The 16,809-nt window shown below is 35.9% G+C and overlaps 1 non-coding gene across 1 annotated transcript; it reads left to right on the top strand.

Annotated features, from left to right (window-relative positions):
* Positions 1–6,310: 6,310 nt before the first annotated feature.
* LOC121206625 (small nucleolar RNA R71) lies at positions 6,311–6,417 on the top strand. Its single transcript, XR_005901693.1, has one exon. It is a non-coding gene; the product is annotated as a small nucleolar RNA R71 (small nucleolar RNA).
* The last annotated feature ends 10,392 nt before the right edge of the window (positions 6,418–16,809 follow it).

Here is a 16,809-nt window from a genome sequence, read left to right as displayed (position 1 = left end):
CGTTTGAACCTATAGCCAGAGTGGTAACCCATGGTAAGGGCACCTTCTCAACAGATCATTGTATCTCTCTTATCCATCATAGAGTGTTTCTAAATCCATCTGCACAAAAGAGGAGATATCATTACGTAATTTGGATGTTTTAACCGGCGAAAAATATTTTAATAAAAACTTTTCGGTCATTTGGTCCTAAGTAGTGATTGACCCTCGTGGTAACGAATTCAACCACTGTTTAGCCTTATTCCTCAACGAAAAAGGGAATAACCGAAGGCGAATGGCATCATCAGAAATGCCATTAATTTTAAATGTATCACATAGTTCCAAAAAGTTTACCAAGTGAGCGTTAGGATCTTCGTCCTGCAAACCATCAAACTGAACAAATTGTTGTATCATTTGAATTGTGTTAGGTTTCAGGTCAAAAGTATTTGCAGCAACAGCAGGCCTAACTATGCTCGATTCAGTCCTGTTAAAGAAAGTTTAGCATAATCTTACATAGTACGTGGAACAGGATTCTGATTAGCAGCAATTGCAGGAGGTAGCAGATTTTCTTGGTTTTCAGCAATCTCCTCGGTTGTGGTTGAATTATCGTCCTCTTGCTCTTCTTCTGTGTATCGTAAACTTCGCCTTATTTCTCTTCAATTTTTGCAAACTGTACGATCGATCTCGCCGTAAAAAAGTAGTGGTCGTGATGGGTTTTTTTTGGTCATAAACTAGAAAAAACCTCCTAGAAGAAAATAAATGAAGAATTAGAAAAGTGAATAAAAATTTAAATTGCACTAAAAGTAAAATGGCTAAAGTAATACAAATCGAGTGCTCCTAATATCCTATTTCCCTGGCAACGGCGCCAAAAACTTGATATGTGATATTCGCGACATGTTTTAAAAATTTATAATTAAGCGTTCTTGAAACTAACTATTATCATGATGAAGGCAAGTGTACCTATCGAACAGTAGTATAGCTTTAGTAAGACCGGATTGTTGAACACAAAGGAACCAAGAGTACTAGTAATTACTTTCTTTTTATTATCTAGCCTAAAAATTAAGGGATTTGTTTATCTAAATTAACTAAACTAAGAGTGCACAAAGAGAAATTGGGGAAAAGCTTTTGGGAAATTTCGACTGATTAAGACAATACCCTAGGAAAAATCCACCTAGACTTCACTTGTTATTTGACTCTGATGAGAAGATTTATTCATTTGACTTGATCCGTATAAATCCCTAAGTTATATTATTATCTCTCTCGAGACTAATAACGTCTAACCCTAGGATGATTAATTGAAATCTCTTTCTAATTAACGCCCTAGTGTTGCATTAACTCGATCTATGGATCCTCTTATTAGGTTTCACCCTAATCTAGCAAAATCTTATCATCCTATCTCTAGGCGTGCAATCAACTCCACTTAATTATGACAAATTTACTCTTAGACAGGGTCTATTCCTCCTCTGAATAAGAGCATTAACTCGAATCAATATCCTAGATTATTAAAACAAAAATTAAGAACACATAATTAAGAATAAGTCAAATATTTATCATACAATTCAAGTAATAATAACAAGATCCGTCTTAGGTTTCATCCCCCTTAGGTATTTAGGGGGTTTAGTTTATAATTATAGAAGAAAACATCTCAGAAGAATAATGAATACAAAACATAAAGAAAACATCTCAGAAGAATAATGAATACAAAACATAAAGAAAACCTAAAACCCATGAATGGAAATTGAAGGGAGATCTTCAGTCTTGATGATGAATCTGGCTTCTGAGATGGACCAATCGGCTTCCATTGAGTAATTCCTTGCCTCCTACTCTACGTCCTCCCTCCTAAGTGCCTCATTAGGTGTTTAAATAGGCTTTAGAATGCCTAAGAGACCTCAAAATTGGCCTTTTCCGAATAGGGTTATACTTTGGCTCGGCAGGGACACACCCATGCGCGATTACTCTAGCCTGTGGTCAAGGCTGTTGAATAGGCCCATGCGTGTAGTCTACCCGTGTAAGTCAAGCTTCGATCCTGCCAAATAGACACAGCCGTGTGACACGCCCATGTGAGGAAGTTCAGGCCGTGCTGATTTCCCATGTGGGTCCATTTTCTCAGTTTTCAGCCTGTTTCTCGTTCTTTTTACTCTCCTATGCTCACCTAAGTATAAAACATGAAATTAAAGAATTAGGGCATCGAATTCACAAAATCTAAGAAGAAATCATCCATAAATGTGTTAAGCATAGGAAAAAAATATGTATAAATTACGGTTTATCAAAACTATATTTAGCTCCACGTGTGACTCATCATCTAGCTTCCGTTTGTCTGCTAAAAGCTCCTTTAAAAATTTAACTGAGTTGGGCATCTACGAAAGAGCTTCAATAAACGGTAAGTTAATATGTAACTTTTTCAAGAGTTTAAGAAATTTACCAAATTGCTCATTGGTGTGGTCTTTCTTCGTCGTGTTGGGGTATGGAACACGAGGTTTGCATTATTTACTTGCCGATTTCTGTTCACTATGGCTCACTTCAACCTGACCTTTACTTACCACAAGTTCTTGCCTCGGTTCTGGTTCTGGTTCAACTAACCGTTCCTCATCTCTTACAGTAATTGCATGAAGGTGTTCTCTTGGGTTAGTTTTGGTATTACTTGGCAAGCTACCTTGTGGTCTTTTTGAAATCATCTTAGCCAGCTGTCCTATTTGATTTTCGAGCCCTTGAATCGATGCTTGCTGATTTTTAAGTGTTGTTTCGATGTTTTGGAAGCGAGTTTCTGATACTGAAATAAACTTCATCAACATCTCCTCAAGGTTTGGCTTTTTCTCTTGCTGGTAAGGTTGTTGTTGAAAGCCAGGAAGGGGTTGTGATCTCTGATTTCTTTGACCACCCTAAGAGAAGTTGGGATGGTTCCTCCAACCTACATTGTAAGTATTACTATAGGGATTATTCTGAGGTCTAGAATTGTTTCCCATATAGTTAACATGTTTCTGACGGCCCTAATTTGACCCTAGTCGAAAAGTGGTTTCGGGACCACAAAACCGAGTCATAAAAATAATTAACCGTTATATTCTATGCTTATTGTATGTGTACATGCATGTGTGAAAGTTTCATGCTTTAATTTTGTCATTTGTATGTGAAATTTATTAAATAGGACTTATGTGAGATAATTGTGAAATGTGATAGGTAAATTTAAAAGTGGTCTATTAATGCATGTTATAAAAAGGTTGGACTTGCATGTCAAATATCCATTTTTGTTTATAGTGGCCGGCCATGATGATGCTTTTATATTAAATATATGTATTAATTATTAGTTAAATGGCTTTATACTTTATAATATAGATGAATAAAATAAAATAATAATAGAAAGAATGGTGAAGAAAACAAAGTCTCATCTTTGTTCTTCTTAGCTGAATCTAAAGAAAGAAAAAGAGGAGCAAGACATTCGGCCATTTGAATCATAAGGAAGGTTAGTAAATTGTGTTAGATTTTTGAAATTCTAGCTTGTTTTAGGTTAATCATCATGTTTTTTACCTAGCCCATGCCAAAATTTTGAATTTTGATGGATGAATTGAACATTCGGTTATGGTTGATAAAGAAGGAATTTGATTATTGCCTTTAAGTTTTGATGAAGAATTTGTTGATGAAAGAAGTTGATCTTGTTAAAAGTATGAATTGTTAATGCTCATTTGTGTAATAGTCGAACATGGAGTTGCTTAATGTCTTGAACAAATGCCGTTTAGGTGTTTTGAATTGAGTAAATTAGATGTTTAAACATCTAAGGATTCGACATTGTTCATGATTCTTTTTTTTAGAGTATGATTTTGAATAATATGAGTATTGGAATGTGAGTAATGTTTTGCATAGGTAAAATTATTATGTTTAGTTTTGATAGTATATATGTATAATCAATCTATTTTACTAATTATATATATACGGTGATTAAAAATAAGATCTTTGATGACTTGTGTTTAATGGCATTCGGCCAAAGTCTATAGGTGCTTGTTAATTCGGTTTAAGTGTATAGGTGCTAATTACCTTGTATTTGAAATTTTGAAGAATAAGTAGTAATTAATTAAAATGATGAAAACTAAATTTTGAGTTTGATTAAGTTGGGCATTCGGCATTACCTATAAAATTGAATATGAAGGTTTAGTTGAATAGTTAGAAATGAATGGGTCATATAGTAATCATTAATGGAATTGCATGCATATGAGTATGAATGTATTTGTGTGTGTGTGCGGCATTATTGATAAATAGCAAGTGGAAATGTGATAAATGTTCAATAAGTTGATATTCGTATATATATGGTTGAATTCGTGCATAAGGTAGCATAATAAGTTAAGTAAATCTTTATTTGTGTATGCGATTTAGATAGAGATTAAATAAGCATGAAATCGAGTCATGGCATGTTTTATAAAACATAATATGCATTGAAATTATATGATTGTCAGATGTGACTATTAAAGAGTTAAAGTTGAGTAAGTAATTAAACAAATTCATTTGTTTAAATTAAAGCTCAAGAGCAAAGAGGAACTAAATCCGATAGGGGAAAGGAGAAAGCAATCGAGTAGCCTATCCGCAACTGTGCAAAATATCTGAGGTATGTTTTGAGTAATCGCCTTTAGTATAAAATTAATGATGCCTTGATATATATATACTAGATGAATTTTGATCTTTTGGTTCTATTTGAATTAAGTTGTGTGGTAAATAATCTAAGTACATGATCTATTATTGAATGACCAATTCGGCTTAAGCTTGATTGGTGAGAGGTATATGTGATATGTATATATGATTTTTAAACCGAAATGAAAATGATGGTATTCATACGAAGCTTATGTCCGAATGTAGCAATTGGCTACTAATGTGAAATGTTCCATAAGATGTATTAGTAAATGATTAAATAGGTATGATATTTGATGTGTGTATCCGTGTTTAAAGACCCGCAGGCTATATGCTGGAATTGTATCCGGGCTTAAAGACCTACAGGCTTCATGCTGGAATTGTATCCGGGCTTAAAGACCTGCAGGCTTCATGCTGGAATGGTATCCGGGTTTAAAGACCCACAGGCTATATGCTGGAATTGTATCTGGGTTTAAAAAGACCTGCAGGCTTCGTGCTGGAATGGAATTCGGGTTAAAGACCTGTAGGCTCGTGTTAGAAATGTGTTTCGAGTTCTAAGACTTGACAGGACCGGTGCCAGTAAGTTAAGTAAGATTACGACATTGAATATTTGTGGTATCCATCGTCGAGTGAGTAATATATATATTTTACATGTTAAGGTACGTATTATGTACTCGTATGTGAATTGATTGCAAAGTGAATTATTAGTATCAAAGAACGATATATATATGTGGATGAATTCGGTATTTAAGAATAAGACAATGACCTATTCGGTCAAGGTATGTCATCATATGAAAGTATGTGACTTAAAGTAATTACTTAAGCCATATAGTATAGTGAAATATGAGCTGGAAATTTCTTGTGTATTCATATATATATATTCGGCCAATAGGTTTTATAATTAGTGTACTTGTGTATATTCAGCCAAGTGAATTACAATTAGAATACGAATTTTGTGATACTCAATTTTCGATTTAAATGACAAGCTTTAATGGTATGAAATGCTTAAAACTTACTAAGCTTCGAAAGCTTACTCTGTTTCTTATTTTTCTGTTTTATAGATTGTTGATTTTGGCCACCGACTCGGGGATCGTCAGCAGTTCAACATACTATTGATTTTGTTGGTACAGTTATATTTTGGTCTCGATATGGCATGTATAGATTAGGCTGTTGGCAAAATATGTTTTGTAATTGTAAATATTTTGGCCATATGAAAATGGCATATATATAACTCAAAGATCAATATGTATGCAGCTCGATCCTTGTTTATGTTAATTAAGTGAATGAGAAATTAAATGTTTAGCTTGGTAATACCTCTTAGCCTAAACCGGTGATCGGATTCAGGCTAGAGGTGTTACAATGTTCGTCTTCTGCGTTATGGTTGTAGGATCAACTTTCTGGAAGGTTCCCTCCTCTATTTGCATCGCACTTCATCAACAGATATACCTGCATAGAAACACATAAACCATCAATCTTTTTATTTAAGAGCTCTACCTGGTTTGATAACATGGTGACCACGTCGAGGTTGAAAACACCAGTGACTTTTGTCAGCTTTGTCCTCATGACTTGCCACTGATAATTATTCGGTGACATCTCTTCAATGAACTCATAAGCCTCCTCAGGTGTTTTGTTATTTAGGGTACTGCCGGCTGCTGCATCGATCAGTTGTCTAGTTGAGGGGTTCAAACCATTGTAGAAAGTTTGAACCTGTAACCACAACGGTAAGCCATGGTGAAGGCACCTTCTCAATAAATCCTTATACCTCTCCCATGCATGATATAGGGTCTCTAAGTCCATTTGCACAAAGGAAGAGATATCACTCTACAACTTTACCGTCCTGCCCGGTGGAAAGTATTTCAACAGAAACCTTTAGGTCATTTGCTCCCATGTAGTGATGGACCCTCAGGGTAGAGAGTTCAACCATTGTTTAGCTTTATTCCTCAATGAGAAGGGAAATAACCAAAGGCGAATGGCATAATAAAAAATGCCCTTAATTTTGAAAGTATCACAGTACTCCAGAAAGTTAGCCAAATGAGTATTTGGATCCTCATCTTGCAAACCATCAAACTGAATAAACTATTGGATCATCTGAATGGTGTTCGGCTTCAGTTTGAAGTTATTTGCAACAATAGCAGGTTTCACAATACTCGATTCAGCCCCTGCTAAATTAGGCTTGGCATAGTCGTACATAGTACGAGGAGTAAGATTCTGATTTACATGATTCACGACAACCATAAGAGGTAGTTGATTATTCTGATTTTCAACCATCTCCTCGGAAATATTGTATCGTCCTCTTACTCTTCCTCTATATACTGTAGACTCCGCCTTATTTCTCTACTATTTCTGCAAGCTGTGATTTCAATTTCACTATTAAATAATAGAGGTCCTGACCGGTTTCTTCTAGTCATAAACTAAAAGAACTTGCCAGAAGCAAATAAGAGAAAAAGTTAGTAAATTAAAGTAAAAACAAAAATAAAAAATGGCTAAAGTAATAAAAATTCAGTGTTCCTAATATTTTAGTCCCCGACAACGGCGCCAAAAACTTGATGCGTCACGAAACTAACTAATATTTCGACAAAGGTAAGCGCACCTATCGAATAATAGTATAGCTATGGTGAGTCCGGAATATCGTATCCACAAGGACTAAAAGTACTAGTAATAACTATCTTTCTATTATTTAGCCTAATAATTAAAGGAGGTGTTTTAATCTAAAATTAAACTAATTAACTATGAATGCGACAGAGATCGATTTGGGAAAATAATTAAGAAAACCAATAAGAGAGACAATACCTAGGAAAGAATCCACCTAGACTTCATGTGACACCCCTAATCTGACCCTAGTCGAAATGTGGTTTCGGGACCACGAAACCGAGTTTTATAAATAATTGAAAGTTATATTCTATGTTCATGAGGTGAGTAAATGCATGTGTAAAAAAATTTCAAGCATTTATTTTGCCATTTGTATGTGAAATTTTGAAACGGGACTTATGTGAAACATTGGTAAAATAGGTTAGGTAAATATATAAAGTGATCTAATAGAGCATGTATTCAAAAATGTGGACTTGCATGTCAATTAGACCATTTTTGAATGCAAATGGCCGGCCAACACATGCATGTAACAATGTGTTCTCTTGTCTCCATTTTTAATTGGTGGGAATTAAGGTATGATTTCATATTTTTTCTTTGGATATTGAGAAATTTAAATTGGTTTTAAAGCTCCTAAAATGACCCATGTATGTGGTTTTGTGTTTGTGATGCATGAAGCATTCGGTCATGAGCTCAATGGGTTACATTGTGTATGTTTTGATAATTTGTAAGGAGAAATTTGACAGTCCTAATTCGACCCTAGTCGGAATGTGGTTTCGGGGCCACAAAACCGAGTCCCAAAATTTATTTAAAATTTGGTTGCGTATCCTCTATGTATATTAGTGCATGTGTGAAAATTTGATGTTTTAATTTAGACTTATGAAGGTGAATTTCATGTGATTGACTTAGTTAAGAACCTAAGAAAATATGATAGGGGAATATGTAAGGATCAAATGATAACAAAGTGAGAAAACTTGGGTTTGCATGTCAAATCACCCAAACATCAAGTAGTGGCCGGCCAAGCAAGGATGGTTCTTCCATTAAGTTGAATTTTTAATGATGCTTTTATTAGTAAATGATTAAAATAGATCAAAAAAAGAAAGAAAGGGGAATAAAATAAGAAAGCAAGAGAAAGTCTTCATCTTCTTTCTTTTCTTGAAGTGCCGTGAGCTAGGGAAGGAGGGGAGAAATGTTCTAAGACATTCAGCCATCATAAGGGAAGATTAAGGTAGGATTCATGTTAGTTTTGTTAAATTTTTGTGAAAATCTAGCTAGTAGCCAATGTCTTATCATGTACCATATGTTAATTTTCTACCTAAATAAGTAATTAAATGGCATACGGTTAGGGAGAGGTAAATGCTAAGAGTATGGTGCTTTTGATGTTGTGAAGGGAAATAATAGGAAGGTGAAAGAAGATTTAGGTAGAAATGTAGTTATATGTGGATTTATATGATGTTACAAATAGATGTGAAGCTATGCTAGATTAGAAGAAAAAATTCGGCCAAGTGTTCATGGGAGGAAACTATGTGTTTGAAAGAATAAAAATGATACTATAATTGATAGTATAGGTATTCGGCCATTTAATCAAGTGTATAGGTGATGTTAGATCTAATTTTAGCACATTCGGCTATATAAGTATGCCCATTTGTGATATTACCTTTGATTGTATAAAATCGACTAAAATGGGTAGTTAGTAAGGGTGGTTACCTAATATACAAATATGTATATGTGTATGTGTAATTGGATTATTGATAGTAATGATATTACATGGTTATTAGCCGAATGGCCCAAAAGCATAAGGTAGAAAGCTCAAGAGGGTAAAGGAGGGGAATCAAGCAAGGGCAAAGCAAAGAACATCGAGTAGCCGAGTTGGAACCGTTTTACCCAACACAAAGTAAGTTCTTAAGTATTTGAGTTTGATTCCTCTGTAAGTTTTAAGTGATTAAATGTTGAGTAAATTCAATCATAATAGGACATAATGAGTTGATTTAATAAGATAAGATGTGGCCATGATATGTTTTAAACTCAAATGGTAAGTTCATAAGTGTTTGGACTTGGAAATTTAAGAGCAAATTGTAATAATTTGCTTAGGACAGCAGCAGTAACGTGGTTTTAGAAAATCATCATAAATTGTTGGTGTGGAATTATAGGCTGAATAAAATATGTAATCAAAGCTTAATTAGTCTAGTTTCTTGTAAAAGAGACCGTGTGAGCAAAGAAATTTCCTATAAAGAGATATTTAAAGTTGTGTGAGACAGTGTCGGAATGACTCCGAAATCCCCTGTTCTGTTTTTAGAAAATCATTATAATTTGTACAAAAATGGTTATAAGATAAAATTTATATGCTTAGACTCCTTAATGAGTCTAGTTTCAAATGAAATCAAATAGAACATAATTTGAATTCTGTACAATGAGAAATTTGATTCGTAGTGAAGAGTGGTTAGATTAGTCAAACAGTGAAACATGGGAAACTTTAAGAAAAATCTGGTATTGATTGGCCAAACCTAAAATTTTGAAAATTTTATGGATGCAAGATATATAGTCTATATTCAGGGAAAATTAACGTCATATAATTTGGAATTTCGTAGCCCTAGTTACAAATAATTTAACGACTATTGCTCAGGAAAACAGCTAGTAGAGAAATTGTGGACATGTTGTAAACATGGATAAAACTTGTTTTAGTTGCTCATAAGCTATTGATTAAACTCATACGTGAATTCTAAATTGTGATGTTATAAAATGATATATGAGTGTTAGATGGATCTTTGATATTAAAATTTGTGAAATTTGTAAGTTTATAAGTATTCGAATATGAAATGATAGTATGGCTTGAAATTGAATTACTCATCGAAAAATGATAGATGTAGATTCAGCCAAGACAAAGTGTATACATGAAAGTATATGTGGTATGTGAAGTATATTTGGATAATTGTGATGTGAATACATGGAAATTTATATTTTGATTTAGGATTTTATGTGATGAATGTGAATGTGTATATATGAGATAAGGCTGAATGGCAAATGTGATGAATGTGAACCTGTATATATATGCATGATAAGGCCGAATGGCCAATGTGATGAATGTGAACACGCGTATGTGTGATAAGGCCGAATGGCCAATGTGATGAATGTGAACATGTGTATGTGTGATAAGCATTCGGCCAATGTGATGAATGTGAACATGTGTATGTGTGATAAGGCCGAATGGCCAATGTGATGAATGTGAACATGCTTATGTGTGATAAGGCAACATGCGTATGTGTGATAAGGCCGAATGGCCAATGTGATGAATGTGAACATGCATATATGAGATAAGGCTGAATGGCCAATGTGATGAATGTGAACATGTATATATGTGGTAAGGCCGAATGGCTAATGCGAAACGTGTATGAGATGGATATGTGGTAAAGCCAAATGGCTAATGTGAGATATGTATGAGATGTGTATATATATATTGTGGCCAAATGACAAACGGTGGAGGGTGTGTTTTATTAGATATTGATAAGGTAAATTAATTACAAATATGATAGTCGATGTGAATGTTGTAACATGTGAATAAATATGCATGAAACTCTATGATGTAAACCTGGGATTAAAGACCAGATGACCATATGTGGTGACTATGTCCGGGTAAGACCCGATGACTATGTGTGGAGATTTTGTCTGGGTAAGACCCGATGACTACGTGTGGAGATTTTGTTCGGGTAAGACCCGATAACTTCGTGTGGAGATTTCATCTGAGCTAAAGGTTTCGCCGATAATCCGAGTAAAGGTTAAAGCTATAAGACTTCGTAATAAGAATTGCTTATAAATATATTCAATGCGAAAGGTTAAACAGGTATGTACTCAAAGTTTATATGTGAGCTTGATTTGAACTAAATCATAAGGTAGTCATGTGATGCATACGTGAGCAATCTATGAGACTATTCCTATGTTTATGTGACATCGGATCAGTGTGAGAGGTTATGTGAAATTATATAATATATCTATGTCACATGAGCTCACTTTTATGTGAAAGTTTATCTGCCTATTGTATATGATGAGATGTGCATATTCGGTAAAAGGGATGGTATGCCCGAAGGAAGAGTGAAATAAAAATACGAACAACTATGTTATAATTTGATTGTTATCTGTTGACATTGCTTAAAACTTACTAAGCATTGTAATGCTTACTCTGTTTACTTTGTTTCCTCTGTTTTATAGATCTCATTTCGAAGCTACAGGCTCGGGGATCGTCAGCAACTAGTCACACTATCACTATCCACTGTCTGGTACTGCTATGTTTTGGATTATCTTATGGCATGTATAGAATAGACTAGTAGTGGGAGGATATTTTGGTTAATGTATATAAGCCATGCGAATATGGCATCTTTTGAATGTGTACTTATAGAAGTTTTAAATTGTATCCGTGACTGTCTTTAGTATTTACCTAAAGGAATGCTCATTATTTCAAAAAAAAAATTTACTGTTCTGATAGGAGTTTCAAGTCCGGTAATGCCCCTTTACCTATTCCGGCGACGGATACGGGATTGGGGTGTTACACTTCACTTATTATTCTGACTCTAAATCAAACGATTTATTCACTTTCTTGATCCGTAGAAATCCCTAAATTATGTTAATATCTATTTCGAGACTAAGAACAACTAACTCTAAGTTTATTAATTGAAATATCTTTCTAATTAAAACCTCTATTGTCGCATTAACTTGATCTATGGATTTCCCTATTAGATTTGACCCTAATCCGACAGATTTATGTCGTCTTATTTCTAGGATTGCAATCAACTCCGCTCAATTATGCTAGATCTACTCTTAAATAGGGACTTTTGCTCTACTAAATAAGCACATCAAACTTGGATTAATATCCTGAAAATATTAAGGCAAGGATTAAGAACACATAATTAAGAACAAGAACAAGCATTTATCGTGTAATTCAGATAATTAAATAATAAGATCCATCGTAGGTTTCATCCCCCCTAGGTATTTAAGGAGTTTAGTTTATAATGTAAGAGGAAAACATCTCAAATTTAGAAAAACAACAAGACATAAAAAACCCAAATAAATTTCGAGAGAAATTTTGTAACGCCCCAAATTTTGGGCCTAAAAGTATTAGGTCTTGAGCATGGAACAGTTAGGAGGCTACACATAAATATTTAGTTGTGCAAGAAAGTTACAAAATTGAGTGTCTGCTTCAGTGGTTAAGTGTCCTGGGAAGTGTCTGAGAAGTCTTGGGTTCAAGCCAGGGTAGGTGCAAAAAGTTTTGTTTTTAAAGGAATAAGCACTGTCTCTAGGCAATAGGCTTTTAGATTAATGTGGGAAAAATATGACAGAATAGGTCTGCTAGTCTAGGGGATAAGTGGCGTGTGGTAGTTACTTGAGGTCTGAGGTTCAAATGCTGGTAGGCGAATGGAGGTGTTTTATTTTGCTGTTGGCCATGGGAGAGTTCTAGTTTGACCGAAACTTGTGTATTTGAATAGTGTGGGGAGTTGTGGCCAAATTTTAGGAGATTATTGTGGAATTTCGGTTGTTAAGGGGATTTGAGGAGTGTTTTGTGAAGGAATATTTGGATAGAAGTTGTGTGGAATTGAAATTGGTGGGTGGAGTGATGTAAGGAGATTTTCAAGGAATGGATCAAAGGAAGTAGTGCCGAATTTGAACTCTGTCATTCAAAATTCGGCCTTGGCTGGATTGCTCTTTTTATTTTCAGTTTTTGACGATTGCCATCAGGTTCTTTTTGCACTTTGTTTTGATAGTCGAATACTGCTGCTGACCTTTCGCTTTTTTTGCATTCAAGGCCTATTTTGGTTTTGCTCTTCTCCCTTACTCCTTTTGCAATTGTTCTTTCCCCTCTATTGCCCTCTCTTTATCTCATCTTTGTTTGACTTAATACCCTTTGTGTGTTGGCCGAATATTTCTCTTCTCCTTTTTCTTGGCAACCCCTTTTGGCAAGCATTCTTCGATCAATTGGGTTCGGGTGCACGATTCTCCTCATTCTTTCTCCCTAGTGCTTATCCTTGGTCGAATATTGGTAAGTAAGTTTCTTTTTCACTTCTTCCCGTTTCAGCTTCTCTCCTTCCTGAGCATTATTTCTTTTTCCTTCCTATCGTTACCCCCTCTGCTTACTGTTGCAGTTCAGTTTCTCTTCGGTCTTAGTTCACTACATCACCAAATTATACTCTGTACTGTTGTTATTTGGTAAGTAGGGATTAGTCAAGATTGTTTTATCCAAGTATAGGTTTAATAAAGGGGTTATGACCTTCATGTAGGTGGAGATCAAGTTGATTGGTGTGCCTCCTAGGAATCAAGGGTGCGATTTCGATTGGCTTTCGGTAAGGAGAAGTAACTATTTAGATCGCTTTGGAACTCCGTTAAGTTCAATTTGTTCTATGAAATATGCAACTGAGTAAATGTCTTTTTGACTAAATTCAGGTATAAGAATATTTGGAACGCGGTTATCTTCGGATCATATCAGGTGTCTAAAACACTACCCCAACTCGTAAGTCGGCAAAAGTCTAAATAAGTGACCGTCGACACAACACGAGCGTGCACTCACTCGTGTGCTAATCCGAATGCTTTAACGTGGGCGTTTGATCGTTGAGGCCACTATGAGAAACTTCATGGGCTTTGGACGTTTTAGGCCACGTTAGGCCGAAATGGGCCGTGTGGGCCCATGAGCATGTAGGCCCCACACGGGTAAACCACACGAACGTGTGGAGAATATTGGGCCAGGTTGTGTATTCTACTTTTTTAAGGCCATTTTTGGGCTATTTGGTCCACACGAGCATGTGAGCCTACATGGTCCCGCAATACGGGCTTTAGGCCCATTTTCACTGTTTAACTGTTAAGGTTGTACAGGTCGCCCGAGACGACTGTGAACCTTCTGTTGGGTCGATAAGCGTACCTAGACCCTTAATCGATAAAATGACTATTTTACCCTTATGTGGTAAAATTATTTTTTGCCCTTATGTGGTAAAATGACTAATTTACCCTTATGTGGTAAAATGATTGTTTTGCCCTTATATGGTAAAATGACTATTTTACCCTTATATGGTAAGATAACTATTTTTCCCCTAGTGATGTATGTTTATATTTTAGCATGATATTTGTAACTGTATTGAGTACATGTATAATATTATGATATGACATGTCATGTCACATGATGCATTGCATGGGGATGGGGTTATATATGATTGGAGGAAGTGTACTGTACTGGCAGCTCTGCTGCAAATCACTGATAGCTCTAAGCCTATTAAACTGGCAGCTCTGCTGCATATTAGTGCCACAACCCGTGCTAATTCTAGAGTGTAGGGATGGGTAGGTTGATTATATCCCCACATGGACTGTAGGGTTGGACGGAGATGGAGTGTAGAGGTTGGATGGGTTGGACTTGCATACTGTTTACTGTTTTTGCATTGTTTACTGTTACTGCAATGGGCCAAGGCCGAAACATATGATTGTTTCTATATTGAGATGGACTAAAGCCCAAACTGATATTGCCACTGTTACTAAAAAGGGCTTAGGCCCAAACAGTATTTGCTCACTATATGTTTGATTGTCTGTTTATTAAGGGATTACACACTGAGTTTCCGTAAACTCACCCTTCTGTTTATCTGCACAGGTAATCCTTAGGTGGATCAGTGTTGCGAGGGACTCAAAAGTGGCCACACAACCGCGTGTGCTTCTATTTTTGACTTTTAAATTATAAGTATTTTAATTTGGGTATTTTCTGTAATAAGGCCTCTTTAAATTTTTAACATTTAATTTGAGGTTTTATTATATTGATTTATATCTGCTAGCAGTGGGACACGGGTTTTCAAAAAATAAATGCTTTTCAAAACATCACGGCTACGCAACACGTTTTAAAAGCTTCTACAAGAAACATCATTTTTAAATAGATAACGACATTTTAATATGATTAATCTTTGACAAACGACTTACATTTTAAAGATAAACAACAAGCCTTGAAATCATCTTCAAGATGGTTCAAAAAGGGTTAATAGAGAATGGGTTTTTAACAATTTCGCACTTTGTGAAAAACACTTCAATGTGACATCGCTAGAATCGGCCATAACGTCTAGGCCGGGTTTGGGGTTTTACAAATTTGAATGGAGATCTTCAATCTTGAAATGAATCTGCTTCCGAGATGATTCCAATAGCTTTCTTCGAGCAATTTCTACTTTCTACTCTGTGTGCCCCCCTTAGGTCTTCTTCCAGTGTGTTTATATAGACTTTAGAATGCTAGAGGAGCCTAAAAATTGGCTTTTTTCGCGTGTTTGGGAAACTGAGAGCGATATCGACACGGGCTGCCATATGGGCATGTGGCTAGCTCGTGTGGCTCATATGGGCGTGTTCTCAACCCATGTGGAAATGGTCTTGGCCGTGTGGATCTTTAAATCAGCCCGTTTTATCCGTTTTTTGGTCTTTTTTTGCTCCTTTTATTCCCCTATGCTCTTCTAAGTATAAAACATGAAATTAAAGGATTAAGAGCATCAAATTCACTAAATTAAATAATAAATCATCCAAAAACATGCTAAGAATGGGATTAAAATGTGTTACTTTTATGGTTTATCAAACATTCCTGAGCATACTTACTGAGTCTAACAAACTCTCGCTCGTATTCAGTCACAGTCATACAGCCCTGTTTCAATTCTAAGAACTCTGTACGTTTCTGATCAATAAACGTTGACTGATGCACTTCTTTCTAAATTCCTCTTGGAAGAAATCCCAAATAACTCTTTCCCTCAGTACCACAAATATAAGAGTGTTCCACCACTAATATGCCGTATCCCTAAGAAGTGATATAGCATATTTCAAGCACTCCTCCGGTGTGCAAGAAAGCTTATCAAATACTCGGATAGAGTTCTCAAGCCAGAATTTTGCTCTCTTAGGATCATCATCGACATTTGCTCTAAATTCTTCAACCCCTTGCTTTCAAATCTTATTGACCGGAGGCTTTTTCACTCTTACCAAGTCCACACCTTAGGGAGCTACGGGAATCGGTTGGGGGTTAGGTGGGGTGGAAGATGTTAGGCAGCTAAATTTGTTCGAACAAACTCGGCAAACCACTCATTCATCCTTTGGAAGAAGGTTTCTCTAGCCTCTCCTCCTTGACTAATCGTCATCGGTCTACTTTTAGATGGCGCAGTCTCTTGAGTGGGAGCCGGCGTATTACTCTCAAGGTCATCAGCCACTTCTCGATCGCGATCCATTTATTATATGAAAACACAGTTTAAATTGTCAAGAGTCGTCACACTATCAAAATTTATATATGGCATGTATAGCTAGACTCTTACACACGCTATGTTAGTCTGAGAATCGACTAAATCGTAGCTCTGATTCCACTAAATGTAACACCCCTTACCCGTATTCAATGCCAGAACAAGGTACACGACCAGGGCACACGCCCGTGTTCGAGGCCGTGCCATCCACACAGCTGAGGCACATGTCCGTTTCTCTGCCTGTATGCTCAATTTTGAGCATTTTGTTTCTAAAAATTAAGATGCAAGGGGCACACAGCCAAAACACATGCCCATGGGACACACGGTCTAGACACAAGCCCGTGTGCCTACCCGTGTGGACAAAATAGAGGCTATTTACCAAGCCATTTGCCACCCTTATTAGCACAAACCTTTTCACAAC

Source organism: Gossypium hirsutum, chromosome A01 (assembly GCF_007990345.1).
Source record: "Gossypium hirsutum isolate 1008001.06 chromosome A01, Gossypium_hirsutum_v2.1, whole genome shotgun sequence".
In the NCBI taxonomy this organism is placed as follows: domain Eukaryota; kingdom Viridiplantae; phylum Streptophyta; class Magnoliopsida; order Malvales; family Malvaceae; genus Gossypium; species Gossypium hirsutum.
Note: the sequence above shows the minus strand (reverse complement) of the source record. Positions and strands in the feature narration are given on the sequence as shown.